The sequence below is a fragment of the Moschus berezovskii genome, chromosome 17 (genome assembly GCF_049115385.1).
Source record: "Moschus berezovskii isolate FMDL1 chromosome 17, NW_MosBer_1.0, whole genome shotgun sequence".
Lineage (NCBI taxonomy): Eukaryota > Metazoa > Chordata > Mammalia > Artiodactyla > Moschidae > Moschus > Moschus berezovskii.
The window spans coordinates 69924063-69950286 of record NC_142476.1 but is presented as its reverse complement, the minus strand read 5'-3'; the positions used below and the strand labels follow the sequence as shown (position 1 = coordinate 69950286).

Here is a 26224-nt window from a genome sequence, read left to right as displayed (position 1 = left end):
AGCCTAGTGGGCTGCCGTCTATGGGGTCGCACAGAGTCAGACACGACTGAAGTGACTTAGCAGCAGCAGCAGCAGTAGCAGTAGCCCAAGATCACAGAGCCAGTCACTCTGATTTGAATTTAGGCTACCTGAGGCCATGGTCTCTCAGTCACTATGTTATGTAGCTATTAAATAAACAGGGAGGTAACATAGCCTTATGAAGCTGAGCTGTTAAAAGTATGAAAGACATGGTGTGAGAGCAAAGGAAGGCATATCTTACTCTGGTGGGAAGCAGGTTTAGGAAATTCCTTGAAAGGTAAGCAGGAATTCACTTAGGTAATATTGATAAATTGGAGGTCATCTCTTACAGAGATGTAAATATATGGTGTGAGAAAGCATTCATCTGAGGAAGCGTGAGATAGCTAACAGTTAAACGTCAGTGGCACACAAAACAGAAGCATGTACACTCACTAACTCTTACTAATTTCTTTTTGCAACTTCACTGCAAAGTGAGTCTTCATATGCTAAATGTATCTTCCTTAATCTGAAGCCAAAAGTTTGTTTCCTTATGGAATAAAGTAAACTTCCATATTAACTTCAGGAGATAACTAAGCAATTGTTTGGTGCACTGGAGGTAGATTTCATTTCATCAGGATGGCTTAAGTGACTGGCTGATCATTATAAATTCCAAGTATTGTGACTACTGAACAAAAGCCTCAGCAAAATAGATAAAATATTTGATTCAGTTGTTGATAAAATATTTGATTCAGTTGTTGGCAAGTCTAAACTGTATGGAGACAGAGAATTTAAAAAAAATCATTTTTTTACACCCTTTTCTGTAGAATCCAACGTTAGAAATATTTCATCTTCCTACAGAACATAGCTCTCCTTGTTTCTATTAGCATTAACTGGTTCTACAATCCCTGTTTTTAAGTTACTTGAGAAATTTTTTAAATGCCACACTATCGTCTGTTTTCTCACAGAAACTTTAGTGAAATGAGTAAGAATACAAATATAGACAATGCTATAATGAAGCAGCTTCATCTATTATAAAGACAGATTAGCCTGTTAACAATTTAAACATCTGTTAGTCCCTCCCATCCTTAAAATCATTGGTGTCTTTTTTATAGTATTCTCAATGAAATATTAATAAGTTTCTTAAAATGCTTTAGAATTTTCTCTGAGTTAATGTTTAACATTTTATTGGATAATTCACATTTTAAATAAACAGAATTAGACAATTTTGAGACTGACCAAATTTCACGCTCACTTACTACTATCCCGATACTCTATTCCTATTTGAATTCCTTGCCATTTTCTTGGAATGAAACTAGACCTTAGTTTTGAAACTATGGTCGGGCTGCTTCATTCCCATCACTATTTCTACCACTCCCCCAATCCTGCAACACCACAACTCTTTTGCTTTCAATGATTCACACAGTTCTTGCTAATTGATAACACCGAGCTGTGCACTTCTGCTGAAAACCAAAGCTCCTTGAAGATTCAGCTCCTATACTTACTCATACCTACTGCTAAGATCTTCGCCTACTGATGCCAGAGTTAGTCATGTTCTTTAAAGAGCCCACGGTCCCTGCTACACAGCTCATTCCCCACAACTGCCCCTAAACATCATTCTCATAAGTCCTGCAAATGACACACTCCATAGCTAAAAACATACTAATCATGAAAAACACCCAACACCCTGCCTGATTACCACCACATGCTGGGAGCTCTGGCACTCCACCCCTCTACTCTTCAGGTCAACTCACAGCAATAAAGTTGCTCCCTAACTTCCCAGCACACACACGCTCCCAGATGCCAGCCATAACATTGACATTTCCCCGACACGTCCATCTCTCCAATGGGATTGAACTCAATCAGAACATCTATCTCAGGGACCCTAACTACCTGCTGCTGCTGCTAAGTCACTTCAGTCGTGTCCGACTCTGTGCGACCCCATAGACAGAAGCCCACCAGGCTCCCCTGTCCCTGGGATTCTCCCGGCAAGAACACTGGAGTGGGTTGACACTGCCTAATGGCAGGGACCTTAAATTACCATAGCTCCAGAATAAGTTCAGATGGAGGGAGTTGCCTCTATCAAGGACCATTTATAATGGGGAAGAACAAATCTAACTCCATATTAGATCTGTTCCTTTTGCTTTAATCTTTCTGCTCTGTTGCCCGAGCTTATTCATGCTGGCTCTGTACCTTGTGTAAAACAATGTTGCCTATAGCCTGATATATACAGGATAGTCTATTCTCAGGACTCTGACCTTTAAAAGTCCATTCTATAGAGATGAAAAGTTGCAAAACAAATAACATTTGTCTTGTTGAAGGTTTACAGGAACATCAGGAGCTGACCTACAAGGACAAAGCAAGAACAAAGGATTCCTACACCAAGAAGTTTGCAACAACTCACCACACTCCTCCTTCACCTTGCTTTTAAAAATGCTTGTGGTGTTTTAGAATGAGTGTGGGGTTTAAAAATGAGTGTGGGAGTTTTGGGGCACGATCCACCTGTTTCCTTGCATGGCCCTGCTTAAATAAACCTTTCTCAGCTACAAACTGATGTTTTGGTTTATTTGGCCTCACTGTGTATGGGGCACACAAATTTGTGTTCAGTAACACACTGACTGATGGATATTGTCAGCCTAAGATGTTGCCTTTTCAAAAAAATAAAAATGACGGAAGAAGGAAAATGGTCTCTCCAAGGCATCTGGAAAGTCTGAAAATGATGAACACCATGACAACTGTATTTTTACGTGGAGTTAAGTCCCTTAGTTGCAGCCATGAAATTAAAAGACCCTTACTCCTTGGAAGGAAAGTTATGACCAACCTAGACAGCACATTAAAAAGCAGAGACATTACTTGGTCAACAAAGGTCCATCTAGTCATGGCTATGGTTTTTCCAGTGGTTGTGTATGGATGTGAGAGTTGGACTATAAAGAAAGCTGAGCACCGAAGAATTGATGCTTTTGAACTGTGGTGCTGGAGAAGACTCTTGAGAGTCCCTTGGACTGCAAGGAGATCCAACCAGTCCATCCTAAATGAGATTAGTCCTGGGTGTTCATTGGAAGGACAGATGTTGAAGCTGAAACTCCAATACTTTGGCCACCTGATGCGAAGAGCTGACTCATTGGAAAAGACCCTGATGCTGGGAAAGATTGAGGGCCGGAGGAGAAGGGGATGACAGAGGATGAGATGGTTGGATGGCATCACCAACTCAAAGGATATGGGTTTGGGTGAACTCCAGGAGTTGGTGATGGACAGGGAAGCCTGGTGTGCTGTGGTTCATGGGGTCACAAAGAGTCAGACGCAACTGCGACTGAACTGAAGTCCCTCACTGGATACACCTACACAAAATTTAAATTAAAAATATAGCTTGATGAGATCCTTTTTTAGAATTATCTTGTATTAATTTCTGATACCTAAAGTGAAGATTTATTTTTCTTTTTATGGTTTGGATGAAACATGGTTCTGAGTGATTTTACATTAGTATTAGAAAATAGATAAGAAGTTAAGTTGCCCTCTCCTCATCATGTATTCATTTCTGCATAATATGCTTTAGTGGAATTAGAGACTTTCATTGAGGATTACTCTAAAATTCCAGTGACAAAAATAAAATGTAATTGATCTAATCTTCCCTTTCACTCAGATGACTATTACTTAAAAATTCAGACCATCTTTAAGAATTTTATATAGAGAACAATTTCTACTTAAGTTTAAAATGAGGAAAGATACCTTCTAGAATATGCTAAATTACAAAAATATTAATTATATGAAAGTTTGTCACTTCTGCACAAACTTCTTCTGGATAAGACTCTTCTTCACTCTAGAAGAATCACTTTACAGAGAAATCCTACAATATTGCTTTAGCTGTGTAGTAGGAATACCACAGGGAGAAGGAAATGGCAACCCACTCCAGTATTCTTGCCTGGAGAATTCCAGGGATGGGGGAGCCTGGTGGGCTGCCGACTGAGGGGTCACACAGAGTTGGACGCGACTGAAGTGACTTAGCAGCAGCAGCAGGAATACCATATACAGCACGGACCAAGTATTGTATATTCCTTGAGAGCATGATCCATGTCTGATTTATTTACTTTTTAAAATTTGCCTGGTCCCAAAATACCGAGGGACAGTGCCTTAAACACTACTAAATACTGATGCTGAATTAAAATAGTAAAGGTACTTGAAATGATTTAATTTCAATATATTATATTACTTTGACTTTACCATTTCAAAATGTAGCCTCTTTGCAATTGACCCAAATTCCCCAGAGTTTTCAATATACTTGAATTATGTCCAACTACCACATCATTAGCTGAGATAAATTTCATTACATGGGATTAATATAAGGAAGTAGATGGGTAAATTCACTGTAAGATATTTATTTACAGATTTATCACATCACATGAAAACGTGAGTTTAAGGCAATTGAGAAAATCCACTATTAAAGAAGAAGAATAAACTGGAACAGATTCTCCAGAAAATGTTAAACTATTTTGGTGGATTTTGGTTTTGTCAAATTCTTAAATATGTTTGGCCTAACACATTTCCCTTTAATTCCCTTAATATACCCTGTGGATTTCCACAGAAATGTGAACCGTATGTTTCTGATTCATTTATACTTAACTCATCAACATGTTTAGTAAGAATGATTTGAAGCACAAAGCCTCATGAACAGTTTCTGTGGGCTCTTTCACTTTACTTAGTAAACAATGAGAACCTGAACCCAGAAATCCTGGGGCCTCATTTAATACTCAGATTCCATAAAGAATGAGAGAGTTCTTAACTGGATCAGGCACACTTTGCCTTTGACGGCACCTCGCTCCAAATCTTGCAGCTGGGAGGAATTATTTTGATAGCTGGCTCTATTTTTTGTCACTTTTATTTTAGAGACTATAAGCCTTTGATGGTGCAAAAGTTGTTGGAGTTGGGACCAGCTGACACCCAATCAGCTCTGTTTGTTTACGCAGGATGAGGCTCCAACTGCCAGGGAAGTCTGTTCATCCAGAGAGTCTGAAAAGAAGGCTTTCCTCTACCAGTAGTAAATTAAAAGGATCAAGCAGTATAATCTTATAATCTCTCATGACCCAACCACTACAGTTATTACAGTTTGCTTATCTATATAGAGAGAGACAAATTTTTACCTCTCTATAGGATATGAGTGAACAAGTACAAAATTATCTACTTAATGACTTCATCAAGCTAATAATTCCTTGGTTTTTCTCATCTAATTCCAGTATATTAGATAAGGCATGGGGACACATGCATTTCCTTTCTTTACCAACTTGGAAAAACATACACTAAAGGTCTATGTCTGAGTATTTAATGAGAGATATTTTGCTCCCCCATTGGCTAGTATGTCTCTTAGCCTACCATCACATGGGATTTTATTTTTCTCATTAAAATGGCTGACATCTGGGTTTAGGAAATTAGCAACCATACCTCCTGTTCCTCCTCCTCCTTCATGGGCATCCCTCCAACAGCTTGTCAGATCCCAGTTTCCCTGTGGTTTGTGTTTATAAAAACCCTTAAGGCTCTGTAATACATTAGAGATAATCTGCTTATACTGATATCTACTTTTCCCTCCACCCACCCCTGCTATGTCCTTCTTCACCAAACCCCATTTTTTCCCCTGTTCCATCTAAGGACTCTTTTGGAGACAAAATCTTGGTCTAGAGGCATTCCTTCCTTCTGCTCCTCATTGAAAAACAGAAATAAAAGTCTTCTGGCTATGAGATATATGTAATTTCTGTAGAAGAAACTTAAAAACAAAGGATTAGCATACTGAAATAAGAATAATCTGAAGGAAATTCCTAGGAAGAAAAACAGCTCTCTTTCATCAACTTTCTCTGGAATTAGAGAGAGATGAAAGAGATATGTGTGGTATTTGGAGGGGGAAAAAAGTGTTCTTTTCAATACAGAGCATAAAATGTACCTCCTGAGTTTCATAAATGAAGGTCCTGAGCTTTTCTTTTATCAAATGAAAGAGTGGAAAAAAATTTTATCAGGAAAAAAATACAGTGAAAGAAAATCATGCAGAATGGGTCCTAAACCACTCGTTTAATAAAACATTCCTGGACCAAGGTGTTGTGGAAAATAAGGCACTAGGGATGGAAGTGTGTTATCCTTCATTTATAATCACTAAGAACTTTTTATTTCACCGTTTACATAAATCATTATGCCTTATTAAGATAAAAGTCTGCCTTATTAAGATCAAAGTCCAAAGTAGGGAGAAGAAGAAATTCCTAGAACATCTATATATTTTAACATCCTTTAAATGACCTGCCTCTTGAGAAACCTGTATGCAGGTCAGGAAGCAACAGTTAGAACTGGATATGGAACAACAGACTGGTTCCAAATAGGGAAAGGAGTACATCAAGGTTGTATATTGTCACCTTGCTTATTTAACTTATATGCAGAGTACATCATGAGGGACGCTGGGCTCAAAGAAGCACAAGCTGGAATCAAGATTGCTGGGAGAAATATCAATAACCTCAGATATGCAGATGACACCACCCTTATGGCAGAAAGTGAAGAGGAACTAAAAAGCCTCTTGAGGAAAGTGAAAGAGGAGAGTGAAAAGGTTGGCTTGAAGCTCAACATTCAGAAAACGAAGATCATGGCATCTGGTCCCATCACTTCATGGAAAATAGATGGGGAAAAAGTGGAAACAGTGTCAGACTTTATTTTGGGGGGCTCCAAAATCACTGCAGATGCTGATTGCAGCCAGGAAATTAAAAGACGCTTACTCCTTGGAAGGAAAGTTATGACCAGCCTTGATAGTATATTAAAAAGCAGAGACATTACTTTGCCAACCAACGTCCGTCTGGTCAAGGCTATGGTTTTTTCAGTGGTCATGTATGGATGTGAGAGTTGGACTGTGAAGAAAGCTGATGGCTGAAGAATTGATGCCTTTGAACTGTGGTGCTGGAGAAGACTCTTGAGAGTCCCTTGGACTGCAAGGAGATCCAACCAGTCCATTCTAAAGGAGATCAATCCTGGATGTTCATTGGAAGGACTGATGCTAAAGTTGAAACTCCAATACTTTGGCCACCTCATGTGACGAGTTGACTCACTGGAAAAGACTCTGATGCTGGGAAGGATTGGGGGTGGGAGGAGACGGGGACGACAGAGAATGAGATGGCTGGATGGCATCACCGACTCGATGGACATGAGTTTGGGTGAACTCCGGGAGTTGGTGATGGACAGGGAGGCCTGGCGTGCTGTGATTCATGGGGTCGCGAAGAGTCAGACACGACTGAGTGACTGAAATGAACTGAAATGTTCTTTTAAAAATATAGTGTATAATGTGAATATACTAGTTGAATAGTACGTGTATACATTTCACAGATACACGTGTATTAAAAGAAGAGGCTCCAAATGCCCTTTGTTTTGTTTTACTAACAGAGATGCCAAATCAAAAATAGGTGTAGGGTCTACCAACTTATGAAAATAAATCCTATCTGACAGAGAAAAGTAAATACTGTAAGATATCACTTACATATGGAATCTTAAAAATACAACAAACTAGTGAATATAAGGCTTCCCTGGTGGCTCAGAGGTTAAAGCGTCTGCCTCCAATGCAGGAGACCCGGGTTCGATCCCTGGGTCGGGAAGATCCCCTGGAGAAGGAAATGGTAACCCACTCCAGTATTCTTGCCTGGAGAATCCCATGGACGGAGAAGCCTGGTAGGCTACAGTCCACGAGGTTGCAAAGAGTCGGACACGACTGAGCGACTGAACAGAACAGAACAGTGAATATAACAAAAATGAAGCAGAGTCACAGAGAACAAACTCAAGGTTACCAGTGAGGAGAGGGAAGGGTGAGGGCAATTTAGGGGTAGGGGAGTAAAAGGTACAAAGTATTAGCTATAATAAGCTACAAGAATATGTTATACAATGTGAGGAATATAGCGAATATTTTATAATAACTATAAATGCACTATAACCTATAAAAATTGTGACTCTATATTGTACACCTGTGACTTTCATAATATTGTACAGCAACTATACTTCAGCCTATCAATCAATCAATCAAATCAAATACCGGGCTGGTAATTCTGGACCTGAGGCACAGTTTCTGACCTGTGACTATTCAGCTGTTTTCCCTTGGACAACTCACGTAGGTCTCTGAATTTCCATGTGAAGGTCCAAAATTAAAATAGGTACTGCCTGTGGACCCTATTGGCAAAATACCAACTGTACACATTAGAACTAGGGACTTGAAATTCACAGTGACTTGCCACTGAACAGGTGAATAAGACTGTCATCAAAGAGCTGGGAGTCTAAGAGAAGAAGAAAATGTAAAAGCTTAATAAATTTTCCGATTCTGTTGCAATCTTTATAATGTGGGTACCAAAACTGCTTGTCCGACTTCCTAGACAGTGACATGTTAGACACGGCAGTGTCTCCTTCTCAGGAGAAGTTTTTGAGTTTAAAGACACAGTTTATGGACACAGGTGAATAAAGTGGCTTCAAATCGAGAGCAAATAAAGGCTCAAGGTCAAAACTAAAGAAAGAAAATAATTAACAATTTAGAGTCAGCTTTTGTAAGTACTCGTCTAAACCTTCCATAGTTATATCTTCATATTTCTACCATAGAGAACTTCCTGGGTTGTATGGTTTATTCAAGGCCCACTTTCTTAATATATTATGATTCATAGTCTTAAATTAAGATTCTTGGATGTGTCCCTTTGGAGTTTAGAGAGTCAGTTTTTATGTTCATCCAACTAAAAGTTCAACCAGTTTATTACACTGCTCAGCTGCAAACAATATGGAGTATTTTTACTTATTAATATTTACTTTCAAAATTAAAATATCTTTATGGGACATACCTTCCTTAGTATATTTTTTGGTTTCTTGAAAAAACAGAAGTAGTTTTTAATTCATCTTGGATCCCTCAAAGCACCAAGCATGATTTTTTTTCACAGAGCAAGTGCTCAAAACAAATATTGAATGAATGAAAGTACATGAGAGAGAAAGGTGATAGTAACTTACCAAAATCAAGAAGAGTTTTCCAAAATGCAATTGGTAGACTGTTTACATCATTCACCCTTCTGAGACTTTGTTTGAATACACTGTATTGGGCTCCACTTCAAACCTATTGAATCTCCCATATTTTCATAAGCTCACCAAGAGATTCTGGGCATGCAAAGTTTGAGAACCACTGCCCAAGAGGAATGTCAATTCTGCACCCTTTTCAATTTCTAGTAACTATCGGGGCATGAAGGATAGTTTCTATTTTGAAATTTCTTGAGACCTAACCTTTCCTTTTGCTTCTTAGCTTATTTTGTTTAGAATCCATTCTGAATCCCAAGACTGCATATTTGTCATAATTTGACAGTAGGGATCTTACTGTAGAGGCAGGAGGTAAGGGGACCACAACTAATAATGACTACAATGTATTGAGTACTTGAAAAATGCCAGGTTTTGTTTTAAGCATGTTTTATATAGATTTCTTTATTTAATACTCTTGTTAGTTACTACTGATTAGGTATTCTTATTAGGTCCTTTTTACAGATAAGAAAACTGATACACCTAAACTAATAAGTAATTTCCCTATGGTCACACAATCAGTAAATGGTAGAGCTTGGGTTCAAACCCAGACAATGTGGTTCTAAAGTCTGCACACTTAGCCACTCGGCTAAACTGCTTGACAAGAACAAGTGATAAAGAACAAGGTTCTAAGGAGTTCGAAGAAAGAGATGATTGTATTGCCATAAAAAGATGACTTCTAACTGAGAAAATGTGAATGCTGTGTGTCTCTGACTCTCAGTTATTAAAGCCATTGTGAAGATATAATTTGATATTCTTTTCCTGAACAATAGTAGCTTAGCTACAAGCTTCCCTGGTGGCACAATGGTTAAAGAATTTGCCTACAATGCAGGAAACCTGGGTTGGGAAGATCCCTTGGAGAAGGAAACTGCAATCCACTCCAGTATGCTTGCCTGGGAAATCCCATGGACAGAGGAGCCTGGCAGGCTACAGCCCGTGGAGTTGCAAGAGTCAGACACAACTTAGTGATGGAACAACAACAACAGCAGAAGTTTAGCTGCTCTCAAACCCATGACACCCCAGTCACAGATGTTGTTCTTGGAGCTGGTGGCTCTGGTTGATCTTAGTATGAGCTGTCACCCAGGAAACTTGCGTTCTCAGTGTGGGGAAGTCTTATAGTTATAGGGAAGTTTAGATAATGGAGTAGATATCCAAGTGGAACTGAAGATTCCATAGAGGGCACAAATAAAAATATAAATTTAAGGGAGCAAAATTAACATATTCTTTGTGGACACACTAGAAAGTGGAGGCAAGGAATTTCTTACACGCCTTGATGCCAGCCCAGGATATATGAGACTTCTCCGAATCAAAGGAATATGGTAGTATAGACTCCAGACCAAGTCATTCTCACCAGCCTGAAGTCACTGTCTTAGAGAATCTGGTTTCCTTGGAGTTGGGAAAAGTCACTCCCTTAGGTTCAGAAGAATTGTACAGTCAGAGTAGGTGATGACAGGCACTTTCCATTTGTGTGTGTCAATCACTCAATCGTGTCTGACTCTTTGCAACCCCATGGACTGTAGCCTGCTAGGATTCTCTGTCCATGGATTTCTCCAGGAAAGAATACTGGAGTGGATTGCCATTCCCTTCTCCAGAAGATCTTCCTGAACCAGGGGTTGAACCCAGGTCTCCTGTACTGCAGGCAGATTCTTTACCATTTGAGCTACAGGGAAGCCCTACTTTACATTTCAGTCCTTTCGAAAGAGGAAGGATTAGCTCCATTCACTTTCTTCGCAGATTAAGACAAGACAGAGACAGTTGTGACACCAAGTTGTCATCAACAGGAGGAATATAATGTTAGATATGTCTTTCTGAGACAGCTTCCTAATGCTCTGCTTGTTCCCCAAAAGACATAAGGAACATGATCTTAGTAGTCAGGGGAACAGGTTAGTTTAAAAGGAAACTAAGACCCAAAACTCTCTGTGTTAGTGAGATGGACGCACATATCAAGTGTTTATCAAGCACATTCTGAATGCCCACTACATGCTGGGCATAATGCTAGTCTCTCATGGGAGAATTTCCTGCAGGTCATATGGAAAGGTATGTCATACGGCAAAGAGTCATGGCAATAAGACAGATCCTAGTCACTAGATCTGGTCAACAAACTCAGGAAAAAAACAAAGTAGATCATTCTTCTGAGGGATCACCTTGAACATTGATTAAAATCCCATGATAAGGTTAAGAAAAGAATAAAAGGATTTTTCTCTCCCTCAACAAGGTAGGATACCTTTTCAAAGCAAATCCTAAACATAAAATTGACAAAAGTAAAAGATCTCTCAAAAAATATGCAACAAAAGTAGCTTTCAGCAGGAATATCATCACATATATAAAATGAAATGTGAGTTGTTCACTATCAAGAAAGTTCAAAGCCCTTCAAGTGAATTTGCTTGAACTGTTTAACAGCAAAATAAATATGATGGGTGGTCTGGTATGGGCACCTGTCCAAGTCCAATTGCACTACATTTTCATAGCATCAATACTTAAACCACCCTTCCCCCCCCCCCCCCCCCCGCTTGTTGCATCAACAGCAGTGCATGGGATCATCTCCAGAATGCATGGCAACCAACATGTTATACAAACACATTTGCTTCATGAGGTAGACTCTGTCATTTTCCAGGAAATACAAACTAAGCAAATAAAGAAGGGATTTGCCTGTTGCAACTCAAAGCTCTACTACTTGAAATACGTTACATGGAGCTGAGGGATGAGAATTTATCTCATGAATAGTCAGGATACTTTGCAAAAGCATGAACATCATTTTCAGGCTCAAATGACAGAGAAGAGGCTAAAATGCAAGTATTCTGACTTTTAAACCAGTATGTTTTCCATTCCACAGGGTGCCTCTCAGTTCAATTTTCTGTATCACTGAAGCCTGGAATAGAGTTACTGAATATCCACCAACGTTTTTCCCCTCTTTTTAATATTGAAGGTGTGGCCAATAGGTCATATAGATTTGAATGCACACCTCTGCCATTAACTTGCTGTACTAAACAAGTCACCTAACTTCACGCAAGTCCATTTTTCTAGCCTATATCTACTAAATTGTAGGGGTTTTGAAAAAATTGGAAGAAGATTCTACCAAGCTATAAGTACCATGTAAGTATGTTTGTATTAACAACAATAATCTCCCTGAAGTTGAGGATTATATAAACACTTGTTCAATTTAAGCACCTTGCATAGAGTAGCAAGAGTAATTGAACAATATTAAACACTTGCTATGTGTCAGGCACTGCTCTAAATACTTTACTCATATAAACTGATGGAATCTTTAGCACAAGCCTATGAAGGCGTACTTTTTCTTCTCATTCTGCATGTATAATATCTGAGGCTCAGAGAGGTAAATGGAGGAACTGAGATTCCAGGCCCAGAATCTCTATTTCATGACCACTAACGCACAACAGCAACAGTCAGAACTGTACATGGAACAACAGACTGGTTCCAAATAGGGAAAGGAGTGCGTCAAGGCTGTATATTGTCACCTTGCTTATTTAACTTATATGCAGAGTACATCATGAGGAACGCTGGGCTGGAAGAAGCATAAGCTGGAATCAAGATTGCTGGGAGAAATATCAATAACCTCAGATATGCAGATGACACCACCCTTATGGCAGAAAGTGAAGAGGAACTCAAAAGCCTCTTGATGAAAGTGAAAGAGGAGAGTGAAAAAGTTGGCTTGAAGCTCAACATTCAGTAAACAAAGATCATGGCATCAGGTCCCATCACTTCATGGGAAATAGATGGAAAAACAGTGGAAACAGTGTCAGACTTTATTTTGGGGGGCTCCAAAATCACTGCAGATGCTGATTGCAGTCATGAAATTAAAAGACGCTTACTCCTTGGAAGGAAGGTTATGACCAACCTTGATAATATATTAAAAAGCAGAGACATTACTTTGCCAACAAAGGTCCGTCTAGTCAAGGCTATGGTTTGTCCCATGGTCATGTATGGATGTGAGAGTTGGACTGTGAAGAAAGCTGATCGCCGAAGAATTGATGCTTTTGAACTGTGGTGTTGGAGAAGACTCTTGAGAGTCCCTTGGACTGCAAGAAGATCCAACCAGTCCATTCTAAGGGAGATCGATCCTGGGTGTTCATTGGAAGGACAGATGCTAAAGCTGAAACTGCAATACTTTGGCCACCTCATGCGACAAGTTGACTCACTGGAAAAGACTCTGATGCTGGGAAAGGTTGGGGGCGGGAGGAGAAGGGGACGACCGAGAATGAGATGGCTGGATGGCATCACCGACTCTGCGGACATGAGTTTGAGTGAACTCCGGGAGTTGGTGATGGACAGGGAGGCCTGGCGTGCTGTGATTCATGGGGTCACGGAGAGTCGGACACGACTAAGCGACTGAACTGAACTGAATGCACAACATGTTCAATATAATGAACAGCACTGGACTGGTGGCCAGCAAACCTGCACTATTCTACTCTAGGGACGTCCTAGCCGGAGCCTAGAACCAAACACATGCTTAATAAAACACTTGCTGAACTCACTTGAGCAACACGGTCTTTCACATGTCTGTCTCCTGCTTCAGCCACCTACCTCACTGACCTTTGTGAGTCTCAAAGAGAAAACACATTTAATGCAAGTGTTAAGAGGCTACCTGATGGCTCAGCAGGTAAAGAATCTGCCTGCAATGCAGGAAACACAGGAGACGGAGTTTTGATCCCTGGGTCAGGAAGACCCCTGGAGGAGGCAATAGCAACCCACTCCAGTATTCTTGCCTGAAAAGTTCCATGAACAGAGGAGCCTGGTGGACTACAGTCCAAAGAATCGCAAAGAGTTGGACACAATTAATCAACTATGCATGCAAAATGCTACTAGCAATAAATGTTAAGAAAGAAATGATAGCCTTGCCTAGATAGCTAGACTGATCTGCTTCATTATTTTCTTCTTGGTCTAACCCGGTATGTCGTGAATTAGGTTTAGACATCAGAGCAGAAGCTTCTGACTATGTGCCCATGTAGGGAAGAATCAGAAGACCTTGAAAGACTTTCGCAAGGCCAAGGATCTTGCTGCAGCCCATCCAAATTCCATCATGGAACATGCAAGGCCCAAGGGATGGCTCAACTGCCAGATCACTTCCCGTGCTATATCCTGAGGCCTCCACATTTTTGGCCACTCACCCCAGCAGGCCCTCCCCGCTACAGTGGTCTGGCTGACCACTTTTAAGATGTGAAATAATGTAAGCCTGAAATATGACTATTACCACTTATCATGGGTTGAATATTATCCCCCCCAAATTAATGTCTATCCAAAACTTCACAATATTAGTTTATTTGGAAAAAGGGTCTTACAGATATAACTAGTTAATGATCTTGAGATAAAATCCTAGATTTTGGAATCCAATGACTGAGGTCCTTATAAAAGAAAGGAAAGGGAAATTCAGACCCAGAGACAAAGAAACAGAAACGAAGGCCATGACTCACCAAGGACAGTAGGAGCTACCAGATGCTAGAAGAATCAAGAAAGAATGACTCCCTAGAGTCTTAGGAGTGAGAATGACCCTACCGACACTTCAATATCAGACTTCAGGCCTTCAGAACTGTGAGGGAATAAACTCATGTCTTCTTATGCAATTCAGTTCGCGATGATTTCTTAGAACAGCCCTAGAGAACTAATCCACACTCTTACTGCTTATTCCATAAAGAATTAGAAAAGGTGTTTTGATGGGTTTAGAATTTACTGAAGAATCAGATTCTAAATCTAGAACTAAATTAAAAATTTTATAAATTGCACTCTATAAGGGGAGAAAATTCTACTAATCACATTCTACATGGAAAAAGCAGAAGTGGGCAACATTTATTTTCACTCTTGATGGTTCAATAATGAGAACAAAATCTACTTAAGAGTTGAGGGACTTTTTTCCCTTGTGTAGCATACTTCCATGTAATTATAAAACAGCATGCTATTAAAAGACACAGTCTATTTTTTTTAAAAAAAAGAACTTAAAGGAAATATATTAGAAAAAATGAATTTCAAAAATATAATAAAATACTGTCATATTTCTGCCATCAAACAACCATTTCCAGAAATATTTTCATTACTCTCAGTTACTACTGATCTATCTAGCCCAGTTTTGCACTTATTACACGGTAAAGTTTATTTAAAATATTCATTAATCCACATTTTTCCACAACCTAAATAACTAGGGACCATCAAAGATGATATTTTAAAACATATTTTTAACTGGGCTCATTTATACATTTTTGACTATTTTGTCCTATATTATTACCCAAAGTGTAACACAGAAGAGACCCTCAAATTTTAACTTAGTAGGAAAAGAAAAAAAACCTATAAAAATTTTATGCTTTTCAATCAAAGGTAGTGCTCCCAGCATGGTGCTCACCATGCGTGTGCAGCTGTGACTGAAAAAACTCAAGGTGTGATTAAACAGTCTTTTTCATATAATCCTCCCTTAAAGGTTTTTTAATTGGAACGCGGCCATCATTAACAGAGCCTGTTCACCAGAAGTCTTTGCTCCAAGTGACGAAAGGAGCCACCCAACTTCTGACTCCTTCATGCCAGGCTGATGCCTGCTACTGCCACCTCTCAATAGGGCACTGCTCCATCACACGTCAGTTTTAATAAAGCAAATAACATGATGATAACTATGTTTATGAGCCTTTGACATCCAGTGGCTTCAGAAGAACCTCATTTTTTCACAGCACAAACAAGAAGCACTGGGGCAGGTCTTCCTGGATGGAAAATTCTCCTATGTACACATGCACCCCTCTCTGCATTTCCACGCTGCCCTCCTGGCTATTTTCTGCTTTCCTGGCCCAGGAACTTGAGGACCACTTGAACTCTTTCTTCCGTATGTTCCCTGCCTCTGGTTTGTCACCAAATCCTTTCACTTCTTGACCGAAGCCGCCTCCTTTCATGTCTTGGTTCCAGCTTCTGTCTCCTGAGCATGATCAAGGACACCCTTGGGCACGCACACCTCCCCTCTGAGATACCTTCCACAGTCTGCGTCCAGGCAAATGTGCCTAAAACATTACTCGCGTCACGGCATTTCTTTGCTTAATATTTTGTTATGGCTCCCAACTGTCCACTAGATCAAAGTGCTAATCCCATAATGGGTTTTCAAACTCTTCAATAATGTAATTCAATGCATCTCTCAGTCTGGCTTGTTCTTGTAAACTCCAGGACAGCAGTGTTCCCACCGCTGCCTTTCCAGCTGGGGGAAGCGTGATGACTCTCTCAGCATGCCCTCAGTTCTTGGATTTTGAGCATAGAATGTCCTCCCTCTTTCCCACTGTTGTGTCAAAAAAAACAAACAAACAAAAAAACTGTACTCATTCTTAAAGATCCTGCTCAGGCTTACTTCCTCAGGGAGTCTTCTCACACTACTTTACTGCACATAATAATATTCCACCTCTGAAATAATTAACTCTCAAAGTCCTTAATTATATGTAACTGCCTGTCCTTCCATCTTTCTTGGTCCCTCGTTCTCACTAAATTGGCTCAGAGACTTTGCTGGGATCTGTGGGCTTTATCCTCTCGTTATCTTCCCAGTCTACCTGTCCTTTCTCAGCTTGATGCTGTCCCTACTTACCTTATACAGTATGACAGTCTCATCAGTTCAATCGATAGTCCCATCTCCCCTTGCTCCTCTGCCTTGCCAACTCCAAGACAAGATTAATAAATTGTTCCATTTCTTCAGTTTCTTTTCAGTAGCTATGGGTATAAATTTGATGACAATGTATATCCGCTCCTTTAAATTTTCTATATGCATTTATGACTACTTAGTAATTCTTCCCCATTTTTATACAGCTGCCTTTTCCTTTCCTTTACAGATTTTCTTAAGTCCTATTCTTTTCATTGTTAGAAAATGGCCATTATAAAGTACAATCATGCTCGGTTTCACGATCCCCACACTCCAATGTGCCTATGCTCCTTTCCAGTCTTACAGGGAAGAGCATTCCTACTCTGTGAGGCTCTTGTTCCCTTCCTCTTCTATCTTCTTTGAATTCTCGTCCAAGCCATTGTTCTCCCTCTCCTTGCATCTCTTGTCAATTTGTATAATAAGCTCAAACCACCCCCATATTTTCAAATACCCCTTTTTAAAGCTTTGCCTCCTTCTGGATTTGACAAGTAAACTTCTGAAAGACGACACTGGCTGTGCTCACTCTTCCAGTCCAGATTCCCAACCTGAGCAACCTGAGGCCTAGCCTCACTGCTTCATGGAAAATGTTCTCCAAAATGTGTAAGTGTACATTAGCATACTATTCAACCACTAAAAGGAAGGAAAGCCTGCCATTTGTGACAAGATGGATGGACCTTCAAGACATGATATGAAGTGAAATAAGTCAGACAGAGAAAGACAAACACTGTATTATCTCACTTATGTGTGGAATCTAAAATCAAACAAACATATAGAAACAGAGATTAGACTTTTGGTTACCAGCGTTATGAGCAGTGAGGGAATTGAGTGAAGGTGGTCAAAAAGGTACCAACTTTGAGTTATGAATAAGTACTGAGGGTATAACATACAACATGATGACTATAGTTAACACTGCTATGGAGTATATTTAAAAGTTGGTAAGAGAGTAAAGCCTAAAAGTTCTTACCATAAGGGAAAAACATTTTTTATCCATATGAGATGATGTATGTTAACTAAACTTATTGTGATAATTATTTTACAATACATGTAAGTCAGGTCATTATGCTGCATACCCTAAACTTATATGGTGCAATATGTCAACCATATCTCAATTAAAAAAAAAAATGTTCCTGGTCACCTCCCTCCTACCTATTAAATCTAATGGCCTCATTTTCATTCTATAGCACCCACAGGTGTTTACCTAAATAACTGTCTCAAAATAATTCTTCTTTGCTTTCATGACATTCCTCCATATTTCCTTGTACCTTCATGATTCCTCCTGAGAATTTTTCACTGATTTCTCTTCCCTGGCCTAGTCCTTTTATATGGGTCTTCAAAAAGTGTTTTTTCCTAGTTTCTCTTCCCTCCTACTACCAATTTTCTCTAATGGTTATTTCTTCAATTCCCGTGGTCTTATCTGATTCCCTGATATTGATGACTCCCAAAGTTTACTTCCACCCTCAGTCTAAGCTTTAGACACCTATTTCCAAGAGTCACCAACTTCTGTTGACACCTCAAATAACCCGGGCAACGGTGGACTCATTATCTTTACTTTTGCTCTTTCTTCTATGTTTTTTGCGCTTGTTATTGCTGTGTTTAATTGATCAGTTGTGTCCAACTCTCTACAGCCCCATGGACTGCATGTAGCCCACCAGGTTCCTCTGTCCATGGAATTTTCTAGGCAAGAATACTGGAACAGTTGCCACTTCCTTCTCCAGGGCTTCCCAACCCAGAGATGGAACTAGCATCACCTGGACTGCAGGCAGATTCTTTACGGCTGAGCCACCAAGGAAGACAAAATGTCAAGAGCACTGGTAGGTTGCCAGCTATATTCTGAGCACGAAAACAAAGATAATTGACAAGTCTATATTCTTTTTTTTTAATTTATTTATTTTAATTGGAGGCTAATTACTTTACATTCTTGTATTGGTTTTGCCATACATTGACATGAAACTGCCCCAGGTACACATGTGTTCCCCATCTTGAACCCGCCTCCCAACTCCCTCCCCATCCCATTCCTCTGGGTCATCCCCGTGCACCAGCCCCGAGCATCCTGTATCATGCATCGAACCTGGACTGGCGATTCATTTCACATATGATAATATACATGTTTCAATGCCATTCTCCCAAATCATCCCACCCTTGCCCTCTCCCACAGAGTCCAAAAGACTGTTCTATACATCTGTGTCTCTTTTGCTGTCTCGTATACAGGGTTAAGGTTACCATCTTTCTAAATTCCATATATATGTGTTAGTATACTGTATTAATGTTTTTCTTTCTGGCTTACTTCACTCTGTATAATAGGCTCCAGTTTCATCCACCTCATTAGAACTGATTCAAATGTATTCTTTTTAATGGCTGAGTAATACTCCATTGTGTAAATGTACCACAGCATTCTTATCCATTCGTCTGCAGATGGACATCTAGGTTGCTTCCATGTCCTGGCTAGTGCTGCAATGAACACTGGAGTATATGTGTCTCTTTCAATTCTGGTTTCCTCGGTGTGTATGCCCAGGAGTGCGATTGCTGGGTCGTATGGCAGTTCTAATTCCAGTTTTTTAAGGAATCTCCACACTGTTCTCCATAGTGGCTGTACTAGTTTGCATTCCCACCAACAGTGTAAGAGGGTTCCCTTTTCTCCACACCCTCTCCAGCATTTATTGCTTGTCACCCCCATTGCTTATATTCTTAAAGAACTTATGGTTCCTCTCTAGAGCTTGGAGTATAAAGCAGGGTGATGAGAAAAAAACACATTTCAATGCCACCTACTTAATAGTTAGAACCTACTACAATTAACCAAAATCCTTCCTGTTTTTACCATTTCAGTGTATGTAATTGTAGACTCAGTTATAACGTGTAGTAGTAACACTGAGATTAATAACAGTGATGGGGAAATGGGTTCATTCCTGGAAATCATCTGCATTTGCAGAATTTGCGTTTGTTTGTGAGGAAATAATCCAGTGATGCATTTTATTAAATTATGAAACATAAAAATGATAATATGACTGTACATATAACTGTAGTCTTTGGTTGTGTCCTATAAAGTATATTCAAAATCTTTGGGGAATTTGGGGAAAGTCACTTTTCAGTGACTTACTAAAGTAATTCCACATTTTAAAAACTATAGCCAGTGTTCCCTCATTTGTCCTATTACTTATTAGTCAGCATATGATTTAGACTGCCTGAATGGTACTTTTCCCAATAGTAGTCATGCTTTTTAGTTTTCTCAGTTAGTATTTACATTTTTGTCTTTATTTACTACCATAGTATTATCTGATGCTGTATTAGGTTATGTATGCTTGACTCCATTGGAGATACTTATTCAACCAAATGATAGGATATTCAGAATGTACTGTGCTAAATGCTGTGGGTGAGTAAAGGGTATATCAAACTTTAGTCCTTCCCTTGGGAGTTTACATTTTGTAGGGAGACAAGAAGTATACCTATTTATAATGTAAGGTAAATACTACTAACTTCTTTAGGAAGGTTTCAGATACAATTTTGACAAGTTTAGAGGAGAAGCATTATATTTCTAGCTATGGAAAATCAGGGAAGGTATATATAAAACAGATGATGATAGTTATTTAAATGTAATTGGTAATTCCCAGCTACTGGACCCCAGAAATATCCACAAGCCTTAGAAGAGGGTCCTGAGTTGCTCTGTCCCCTCCCTTCAGTGAAGTCTGGTGCTTCTCTATGGGGATGAAATGTACCCTGACTGTGCCTGCTCTTGGCTCTTTTCTTGCTAACCTTGTTCTGGCTCTGTCAGGTGGGTTCCTAGCCCCTGCATAAAGGGATTTCTCCTCATGATAAATATGGGGCTTCTTGCTTTAATGGTGTCATGCTTGTGACTTTAGACATTCAAGTAGGCTTATGCACTTGCACAGGGTAAGCCTGCACTAGATGTTTGCAGATTGAGTGCTGAACAAATGGCTGATGAGTGAGAATGAGTGAATGGCCATCAGACAGGAAACAAATCAACCCAAAAAGATCAGTTGCATCCTGATTTCAGTATTAAATGTAAATTACCTAAGAGGACTCAGCCTTATTTTCTGAATGCCATTATAGGTGTTTGATAAATGTTTGTTGTACCTGGTGTTCCTCAAAAATCTCAATGTGTGTATTCATATTATAGCATTTACATTGTTAGGGAAAATTCAGTCTCCTTGTAAAAGGGATAATCCTGTTTCACTACTGGATAAATAGATCATTATACAGTGTTTCCAACAGTTTTCCTAGAAATGACCCCTTTGGGGTTCAAAAAAGGAACAAAAGTGATTAGATTTTATAAATGTTATGCCACTTCTTATTACATATAGTATTCAATAAAAAGAAAATCCCACAAGACCGTTCTGTTTGTCCCAGGGGTCTAATACCATAAAATTTCATTCTTACAGCATCTACATTTTGCCATTTGTTTGTCAAAAATGGGGTGGAGGTAAAAGTATTCTTTTTGCCAGTTTATGTGATGCCATAAAGCAGCATTTTTCATTTTTCAACACTTATTAGCTCAGCTCCCCAGCTGTGCAGCACCACGCCCTGGTGTGAAATTGAGAGCGAGAACTCTGACAAGTTTATATTGGCCTAAATTTATAACTTTTCTTTTAGATGGGGGAAGGGTTGTGTGTGTTTTTTTTAAAAGAACATTATAATTGTGTGATTTTGTATCACAAAACTTCTATTGTGTGGAATAAATAGCTTATGAGAATGATTTTGAAGATACCATGTTTGGCTCCCCTAAACAAATATAAACAGCTATGTAAACAGAGAAAAAGTGATGTTGGAAGTTAGTTAACTAATGAACTGATTGACCCATTTAATCTGGGTGTTTTTATATCCTGCAAAATATATATATAACCTAGTGCCTTGCATGACAAATATGCTAGAAATTGTGAGCCAGTAGAGAAAAAAAATAAGTTCAAACTCTACTTAAATAGTTGGATTTTACTGTGATTATTTCTATAATCACTTCAAATCTATATTTTCCTTGTTTTTTGGAAAGAAATTTCAAAAGGAACAACTTTAAATTGCTTTCACAGAAGGTTTGGTGTGGTCAGCAGAAAATGGGTTAAAACAATTACTGTAGCATGATGCAGCACATTAAAATGAAATGATTGACGACAAGCTAAAAATTTTAAGATAAACAAACTTAATCCTTGGCTTTTTCTTTCCTGCTCTCACACACACCCTAACATGTGATGAACAAGGGGGAGATTCTTTAAAGCATTTTTAAGATCCATCTTGAGTAAGACAGTACAAGTAAACTCAGATAAAGCTTTTTATATTTATGTTGTGTGAAAGGCTTAAAAATCAACACAAAATCAAGCTTTCAGTCTTCTAGGAAACAATACTTTACACTGAGAGGTAGAGTAGAAGAGCCTTTACAAATCCTATACAAGGCTTGAAAAATATGATTACATTCTCCCAGCTATGATTGGTGGTGGCTGGAGTGGGGAGATCCATGTGTTAAGACTTGGATAATGCTCAAGCTGGCACTGATAGTGAATAAGAATGTTTATGTGCAGTCAGAGTAAACCAGAAGCAACTTTAATGGGCTTCATAGCTTAGTTTGCACATGTTTAATGCAAAATAACAATAGGAAATCTCCTAAAATAATTTAAAAAATCCAGGGCTTTCTTCAATGTAGTGAGTCCTTTTAATCCTAATCCTAATTTTATTCCAGGTGGAAAGCCAGCACACTGGACATTTCAGTTTCAGCAAGCACGTATAAAAGTGACATTAACTTTTATGCCAAGTGAAAAGATTATTCTATAGAAATAAAAGAGGCATCTTTAAGAGAACTCACTGAAATTCCATCATTTCAGGCATTTTTAAGAGAACTTACCCAAATTCCATCATTTAACTTGGTTTCCTTGAAGTACAAGGAAATTGCAAAAGCAGGCAAATAAGTCTAGGATGCAACCAGTTACATGGAGAAACCTGTTTTGGAGCAGAGGGAACTGCATCTGGAAAGAGGAAGAAATGGTTTTACATATGTCACTTGGAACTTTGAACAACAGAAGAAAATAAGAACAATCTCAAGTAAAAACCACATGGCCAAAAGTTATACAAGGGGTCATCCCAACCAGCCTTTATACATAGACCATATTTTAACTTGGGAAGACACAAAGGACAAGCTAACTTTTAGAAACATCTCAGATCACAGTTGATTCTTCTTTCTAAATAGAGGAGTGACATGGTCATGTATGTAACAAGGTAGCTCTGGCAACATAGAAATAACTTCAGTTCAGTTCAGTTCAGTTCAGTTCAGTCGCTTAGTCGTGTCTGACTCTTTGCGACCCCATGAATCACAGCACGCCAGGCCTCCCTGTCCATCACCAACTCCTGGAGTTCACTCAAACTCATGTCTATCGAGTTGGTGATGCCATCCAGCCATCTCATTCTCTGTCGTCCCCTTCTCCTCCCGCCCCCAATCTTTCCCAGCATCAGAGTCTTTTCCAGTGAGTCAACTCGTCGCATGAGGTGGCCAAAGTATTGGAGTTTCAGCTTTAGCATCAGTCCTTCCAATTAGGTCCTTTTTAATAGACGAGGGAGAGACAAACACTACCTGAATTTAGGTAGTGATTTTTAGGATGGAGGGAGGGCAGATTTGGACTGGGTTACCCACTGGAATTGGAGATGAGGTATAGGAAATAATCTAAAAATGACTGCCTGCTGGTGTTCTGATGAAATTATTCCCAGGTGGTGCTAGTGATAAAGAATCCACCTGCCCATGCAGGAGACGCAAGAAACACAGGTTCGATCTCTGGGTTGGGAAGATCCCCTGGAGAAGGAAATGACAACCCACCCAAGTATTCTTGCCTGGGAAATCTCATGGACAGTGGAGCCTGGCAGGCTACAGTCTGTGGGGTCACAAGAAAAAGACAAAACAGCGACTAAACCACCACCACCTAACTTGGCTAAACTTTGGAAGAGAAGATTATAGATAGATAGATAGATACACACACACACACACACACACACACACACACGTAAATGAAGAGAGAGATGTGTGTGTGTATATATGTATATTTAAAAGACTCTGACTTCATTTTGAGAAGTGGTGAATACTAGATAATTTTAAATTAATAAGACACATGGATATGTGAGTAATCCCTGATTTTGTATCACTTAGTATGAGATTTTTTTCCTCTACTTGAGTTCAAATGACGGCCATCACAATGCAACTTCACTGGACTAGGCACAAGATAACCAAAAGGCTTAAGTGTGTTTAAGTGAATCAACAGCAAAACAGCCAGGCATGACAAAAACCCTCCTAGGGATAAAATAAAGCACTTTTTTCAAACAATGTAGGAGGTAGTCAAGACAGCTGAGCAGAGCAGCCTGGGCTGTAGCCATGTGGCATATGGTGACATCTTTTGAGGACTGGATTTAGTCAACCACAGGTTAAGAAAGAAAATTATTATAAATAATGACAGCCTTAGAGAACAACAGCCATAGCCACAAATTAAAGTTCTCTCTTCAAAGGACTTCATTTTAAGGTTCAGATCCCCAAATTATTGGCATGATTAGCATAAACCTTGAATATAAAGAGAAAACTTTTTTCTAACTTGTGACATGGACCACTATAGAAAAGGGGAAAAAAATACTTGTTTCTTTACAGTACTTGTGTGTCTTTCTTTCTTTCTTCTTTAGATCATGTGAATCTCTGAAATGAAATCCCTAGAGAGGCTTCTTGAATTGATCCTATTGAAAATGCCTTGGAGATCAGTGGGACGCAGTTAAGAAATGGCTGCCATTAGGTACAAAGAGTCTGGCCGAAGTTTTAATACCACACTCCCTGGTTTTCTTCTTTTCCTTACTTAGCAATGAACAAGCCCCTGAATGATGTGATGAGGGAAACTTGGTGCTTTGCACAATGCACAGCTTATAAGAAAAACTGCATGTACCTTGTGTTTATGACCAAGGCCATGGGTCAAAATGAAAAATCATGACCTGTGTGAACTGAAATAATCAAGACATTTCATTTGCAGTATGTTTTTATGTTTTCTGGAAGTTTGTTTTGAGACAAGGAATATATTTATTGATAGTTCAATCTTTTCTCTGGTCTAACGAATGGCTTAAAGACAATGATGAGATTTGAGTCTGTGTGTGTGTGTTGAAGGAAACACGGAATTTACTTTCTCTAGCCCCATTCTACCAAGTTTTCCCTGAATAAGCAACAAATTGGTGGTAGCTATTACCCCAAGTGGTTTCCAGATGTTAACCATGTGACTGAGCAGAAATGTTCTCTGACTAGAGAAGTGATGGGAACTGTTAGTTTATGTGATGATTTTCATAACCATGAAGCGCACTTTTTTGTCTATCAACTCCACCTGCACGATGTAAAAAACCTACATAAATGGGATACTTTTCATGGAGAAGAGGAAGATTTAAACCTAAATAGCATATGTGAATCTTTCTTTTTAAAATAGGAAATAAACGAACAATGGAAGCTGGTTATTCCTTATCTTTTAAACTTTTTTTAGATTTAAAATTTTATGTTTGTGCTCTATAGAAAGGGATATACATTCTTATAGTCTATGTTATGACAAGCCTTTTTTGATGTCTTACATAGTCTAGTTAAAATTTGCTGCTAAATTGTTTTCAGCTAACGTTGAACACTGATGTGCTTTATATTTTTTTAAGAAAAATAAATAATTCACACTTTTGCAAGTGGAAGGTATGTACTTTTTCTGGCTTTCATGAAATTATATTATTACTAGAAGCAAGTGCCAGCTAACTTTATGGGTGGCATTTCTCACAGAGAGGGAGGACATGAATCAATATTTTTATTAGAGTCAACCCACTTGTGTTCATAAACAAAATATTATTAATGTTTTTCCATTTAGACTTCCATGCTAGTAAGAAGAATATACAAATTGTTAGAAGAAAGAAATAAACTACCCGGATAAACAGTTTTTCAAAGACCATCACTGTTGCAAATTGAAGCAAGAAGTTGTGATTTTTGCCAGTGAAAGTTCCAAAAACTAGTGTTCAGTGTTTTTAAAAATGGAAATTATTAAGTAGATTGCTTATTTCTCTCTTGTGCTTTTCCTAATGACACAGCTGTGGTGAATGTTATTTGTGAACGTCCTTTGTCTATTACACATTCTATAATAATTGTGTAAATATAAACTAATGGGGAGAATGGGAGAAAAACTTAAACAACAGTTCTATCTCCACATGTGAGGATGCATGTGTACATGCCCCCCCCACACACACACATACATATACAACTGCAACCTGCCTTCAAGTGAGAGAATCATTGCACAGGTTTCAGCACAGTGGCAACATTAAATGGAAGCTCTTTATATTTTGACTTAAAAATTATAGCCGTTTATTAAGTCAGAAGTCTAGGCATAGCATGGCTCAGCTGGCTCTTTGCTCTATGATTCAAAAATCAAGGTTTTCTCAAAGTTCTGAGGATAAACCTGCTTTGAAGCTCATTCAGGCTGTGGGGCAGAGTTGAGTTCCACGTGGTTGTAGGACTGAGTGTCCCAGTTTCTTGTCAGCTATTTTCACATTCTGGAGGCTGCCTGCATTCTTTGGCTTATAGTCCCGTCTCCAGCTTGAAAG

At 39.0% G+C, this 26224-nt stretch overlaps 1 long non-coding RNA gene across 1 annotated transcript in view; it reads right to left on the bottom strand.

The window, feature by feature from the left end:
• Positions 1 to 26224, bottom strand: part of LOC129551684 (uncharacterized) — a 69763-nt gene that overhangs the window by 34678 nt on the left and 8861 nt on the right. Inside the window, exons 3-4 of the long non-coding RNA XR_008685121.2 lie at positions 22491 to 22611; positions 16598 to 16719 (exon numbers count right to left, since the gene is read on the bottom strand). This is a non-coding gene — a long non-coding RNA (uncharacterized LOC129551684). The remainder of the gene's footprint in view (positions 1 to 16597; positions 16720 to 22490; positions 22612 to 26224) is intronic.